Raw genomic sequence first — 5,942 nt, 5'->3', positions numbered from 1 at the left:
CTTAGTTGACCTTGTTGGTTTTCCTACAGTTATCTGGAATTTCCACAGGTTTCTGGAATTCAGCTTTTCCATGTGTTATTTCTACATGGTCACAGCACATGATTTCCCAACTGTGTTGCTATATATCATATGTGGAAGTCAGGCCTCACACAAATGTAAAAGCAGAAGAAACCACTGGTACTTCTTAGATCTTAGTTCTGAGGTTGGGACAGCAACTCTTTCTCCGAATTCTATTAATCAAAATAGCTTCCTTATTTATGGAGAAGACTATCCAAAGGATATGAATATCAGAATCCATCCACATCGTGGAACAGATCACTAAAGTGAAATGCAACATTTAGTCTTGTCAGCCAGAGTCACAAGTTTAAAAACACAGCAGTGGAACACAGTTATCTCCTGCAAATCATAGCAGTACAGAAGCAAAGATCGCCCTGGAGTGATCAAAGCCAGGTCTCCCAAAGACAGACTAAGTGGAAACAAAAGTGCCCTTGAGGAGAAAAGGCTCTTTCTGCTGTCATCTTGAACACCACTTGTTTTTATTGAAGTCAGTCTTTGGGGCATCAGAGTAGAAAACACAATTTCTCTACTGCTGTCAATTACATTGTATAGTAAAGCAGACTCTAGATCTAGAGAATGTGCTTTCCTGCAACATTACTATTATTCATCTTGGTTTTATCAAATGAAAGCAAGTAAGGATGTGCAGTCCTAGCAGAGTCTTGTGTACTGTAGCAGTGATGCTAAGCCTTACACAAGACATGTCTCTGAAGCAATCCCCTACACCAGAATTCCACAATTTACCTCTTGACTTCTGTTTCCTAGGTGTCTCCATGGGCATCTTAAAAATGAAGGAAAGGACCACACTCATGTTGACATCTTAGTTACCTTTAGGGCACAGCGCTGAGGATGTGAAAACTTTATTTTCCATAAGGCTTGTATAATAATTGTCTTACATGGTTAATTTATGTAGTCCCATTGTGTGATTATAAAAGAAAAGCAGAAGCATTCACCCTTCTCATTCATTTTACTCTCACTGGCTCTGGGATGCACTTAGTGTTTTTCATAGAATAGATGTAGGAGAAATTGCTTCAAAAATAAAAAATAGAAGTAAAGAGCCACATGTGTTCTTTAATTTTTATTGTATGTTATATATTCCTTTAGCTTTCTCTAACCCTTCTGACCTCCATGTAGGACTGCTTTTAGGTTCACTCTAATGATATTCTCAAATTCTATCTTCGTGTCACATCAAATGTTGTATACTCCATTTGCCCTGTGTGCACTGTAGTCACAGCATGTGAGACAACACATCTGAAGGGCAACAATCCTCCTGTGTTTCCACATCAAGAGATTTATTTCAACAAAATGACCAGGATACCTTTCATACTCTCAGTAGTCATACCTCTTTTATTATGTCTTCATTTGATCCATAGATAAGTGTATTTGTTTTCAACATATAAAATGATTAAGGGAGAGACAGACAGTTATGCAGATAGAAGAATTCATTTTTGTTGTTATTGTTCCCTGGTATGAAGAAATTAGGCATAAAATGTCCAAATTTGTGTGTGTGTGTGTGTGTGTGTGTGTGTGTAGAAGTCTCTTTGTTACTTTAGTTCATAACATTTTTAGAATAGCTTACAAGGAAGAATACTTCTTTCACATTGGTTCATGAGAGAATTATTCTGAATTTGCAGCTTTGGTCTATGTGATCACATTTCTTCATTAAAAAGGTGACTCTCCTGTTTGCCTGAAAATTCTGAGATAGGTCAAGACTTAGTCTCTCGCCTTTCTTACCCCACTTTTATTAACTGCCTTGTTAATCATCTCAAGCCCTACTCAGGTTGCAGCCAGATGGGAACAATCACTATTTCATATGGGGAGCAAATAATACAGACCCAATCCATTAGTCTTAAATCAGAGCTCTAACCTTGATAGGCACTGGGGAATTACTTTGCCATGCGCAACTTGCACATAAGATACACACACAAACACACACACACACACACACACACACACACACACAGAGAGAGAGAGAGAGAGAGAGAGAGAGAGAGAGAGAGAGAGAGAGAGAGGGGGGGGGGGAATGTTTGGCTTTCAAGCTAGAGGTAGCTCTGGACTTTTCCCTAATGAGAGAGGTCTGGTTTCAAGTGAAGTAAGGTCACAGGTCACTGTTGAATCTGAAGATCTAAGTGGGCCAGTGTATTTGGCAGACACAGACTGTTAAAGAAAACAAAAATAAAGTGAGAAGGGCGATAAGCACATATCAAAATCTCAATAACTGTTTGGTTTCATTCCTTTAAACATTCAGGAATCTTCTAATCATCTTCAGCTAAAACTGTTTACAGCTCATGGTGTTAGAGCAAATGGTGTTCTGACATGTGGCCTTGCTTTAACTTGATACACAGTAACAGACTGTGGGGAAAGTGCTATTTATTCCCTTAGCAAGCCTCTGTATCCGATGAGTGTAGTCAGAGAGCTGCCAGGATCCAAGCTTGTGCTTAACAGGCATAGTCAACTACTCTAGAATTCTGGACAGTGCTGATTGGCTTCTGCTTTGTGAATCATCCCTTAAAACTTTCATTGTATGTCAATTTCAATTGGTCCTTCCTCAAGTAGGGATGTCTAGTTCTTATAATGAATAGAAACAGTACTTCCATCTGCAGAGGAAGGCCCTTGCTGAGTTAATGCTCAAATCCAAAGCATAAAAATTAGAAGACCAGGCACTTTCCCATATCTTCCTTGTCTCTCTTTATTTGCTTTTATATTTTTCTCCAATGTTGTTTTCTGCCCAAAGTGAGATTGCTCTAAAAATCTTTAGAATTGAATTGTTTCACTTAGGAGGAAAATATGAAATGATTGCACATGGTCTGTAAATCATGGTTAATATTAGTGAAGTGGTCCAGTGAAAAGAAAAGGAAAGCATAGAGGGACATAATGTATTCTTTTTAAATAATATTTTCATTAATTTTTGTGAATTTCTTGCAATGAATTTTAATCATATTCATTCCTATATCCTCCCCCTAACTCCTCTCAGAACCATGCCCACCCCCCTAATCCATCCCCTAGGCTTTTTTCTTGGCTAACTAAGGCTTCTTGGAAAACATAATCATCTTTGTAAAGTAACTCCAATTAAATTATTTCATGTGAATATATGTATGAAGCTTACAAAATATTAGCTTTTCATATAGCTTTCTCAATAGTATTTAGTCATCCTTCCATTCCCCCTCTGCCATATCGCCATTCCTCTTGTTGCTTAAATTCCCCTCTTATTGTTTCTCTTTCCCCTCCCTATCACTTGTGTTCTACTATTCACCCCCCCTTATGCTGTTTATTTCTTCCTCTTCTCCAACCAATGATCTCTTTGTGGTTTCCTAAAGTCTCACAATACAGTCTTCATAGAAAAATTTTGCATGGGTAAAAATGTGTGGAATATACAGAAATTTACAGCTATTAGGCATCATCTGAAACAAAAAGTCATATTTTTTACATAATAATAATAAAAAAATCTTCACATTGATTCTGGCTCCACTGGACAGTTGTGGTTGTAATGTAGTCTAACTGTGACTGGTGGCCCTAGGAAGGCTTCCTCCAATTTACTACCTGTTCTTGTTTCTTTTCTGTTGCTTTGGGAAAAGACCTTAAGAAAAAGTAACTTTTGATAGAGAGGCTTTATTTACTTTCCATTATAGTAGCTACACTCATTACATATTTAGTCAAGAGCAGAGAGAAATTAATGCATTCATGCTTTCTTTCTCCACTCTCATACAGTTCAAGAACCAAATCTGGAAAATGGAGACCCCAAATGTAGACCACCTCTTCCCATATCAATGAACACAATGGAGGCAATCTTCCACAGATACACCCACAGTCAACCTGATCTAGACAATCGCTCTCTGAGCCTCTTCCTAACTGAATCTAGATTGTGTCTAATTGACTATTAAAAATGACCATCACACTGCCTTTGACTCTTTTTCAATCCAAGTTAGTCCCTTGACTCTTAGTACAAAAGTGAGCAGAATGTTCCCCACTGTGAGCAGAATGTTCCCTATTTGTCTTACCAAGGAAAAACCATTGGGAAGAACTTCCTGACTAGGGTAAGGTGTTGAGTTGTTTTTACTCCAAGTGCTTGGGATCAGAATCCTTTCAGATTATTGCCTTTTGAAGGATATCGTGTAATATTTTCTTAGGCATTACCAGTTGAGCAAACTTATATCCAAATTCTGAAGTCTAAGATGCTTCAAATCTGAAATGATTTGAATATAATTCTGGTTTTCAGATGATTCGATTATTCAAACACTTGGATTTTCAGGTTTGTGAGATTGGGATCTGATGGGGAATGTACTATGTATGTTTATCTTATTGTTTGTTAAATAAAATACTGTTTGTCCAATGAGACAGAAAGTAGATGGGACTAGGAGTCAAAGAGGATTCTGGGAAATGTAGTAGAAGTGCTGATCCAGACAGGAAGTGACATAGCAAGGAGACTCATATTTAAGTGAAGGAGAAACAGGAAGGGTCCCTCTTTTCCCCTTCCTCCTCCAGCGGCAGGATGTGATCCACCAGCCAGGAGGGACGCCAACAAGGCGTCTGATAAGTCTTATAAAATATATAGATTTATGATAAATACGACTGAGCTAACAGATGAGAAATCCTAGTCATTGGCCAAGCAGCATTGAACCTAATACAAGTTTCTGCGTATTTATTTGAGCCTAACTCAGGCAGGTGGCTAGCGTAAAGCTCACACGTGGCAGTGGGGCTCAGGCGGCATTTGGCAGAAAGATTTATCATAACAGAATGGTGTCAGAAGTGAGATGACTCCATGCCCCAAGGTTTCCAGAAAAAGAGATAAACCTGCCGCCCGCCACAGCCTGCCCTGTCAGGCCACTGAGAGGCATTGGAACAGCTTCCATATGCTTGCGCCGTCCAGGCGCTCTTGGACATAGCACTCAGCACTTCTGAGATGATAAAGACAGATCCAGATAAACAAAAACTTCTAAAGGTTTACACTACATTTAAAAATATATGTGGGCTTGTGAGAGAAAAAGTAACAGGAGGAAATAGAGTAACCAGTTGTGGTGGCCAACGCCGGTAGGATTTGCTGAAGGAAGCAGAGGCAGGTGGATTTCCACAGAGAAACCCTGTCTCAGAAAAGAAGAAACAAAAGGAAGTAAAAGTAGCATAGTAAAAAAGCCACCTAGAGATGAAAAATACACAGAGAATCTGGATACTAAATGCCATACTGTTGTGTTTAAATTGTTTGATTGCCGAGGAAAGAATTACTGCTGCTAAAATACATTTGATTATAAATACTGCTAAAATAATCCAACTTCTACATTTTAAAAAATGCTTTGACTTCAAAATTTAAGTCTAAGGACAGGCTACTTAGAAATAAAGGTTTTGCTTGTATTTCCACAGAAAATTAAAAGCTGTGGATTCCTTCCAGACTAATATGGTTTGATCAAGCAAGACCCCCTGAAGCTGAGATGATACAGCCTTACAGACTACAAAAACAAGGACTTGGTCAGATTTCTATGTTTTATCATGATCCCTATGGTATATGAACATCGTCCCCAATCAGCAGGAAGCAGTTTAGAAAGAACAACGCCCATATTCCCAAATATTGTTTATAAATATTTGTTTTCATTTAAATGGGGTTAGTTATAAATGATAATGAGCATAGGCAATCTCTTTTTAAAGAAAGAAAAGGGGAATAGTATATAGGAATGAGTACTTTGCATTGGTATCGATTTTCATTTATTGATACAACTCTAAGGTCAATTTTGTGGTAGGTATATGTCTCCTCTTGTGTAGGTATTGTGTTTATACAGATCTTTTACCTATAATAGTCAGAACTTATAATTAGGTTAGTTAGGTTTTCTAGATATAGAGATATATTTGAGATGGATAGGTATTCTTCAAACCTTTCAAAGACCTACAGAAATATGGCA

This window comes from Cricetulus griseus, chromosome 3 (assembly GCF_003668045.3).
Source record: "Cricetulus griseus strain 17A/GY chromosome 3, alternate assembly CriGri-PICRH-1.0, whole genome shotgun sequence".
NCBI lineage: Eukaryota > Metazoa > Chordata > Mammalia > Rodentia > Cricetidae > Cricetulus > Cricetulus griseus.
This window is presented reverse-complemented; position numbering follows the sequence as displayed.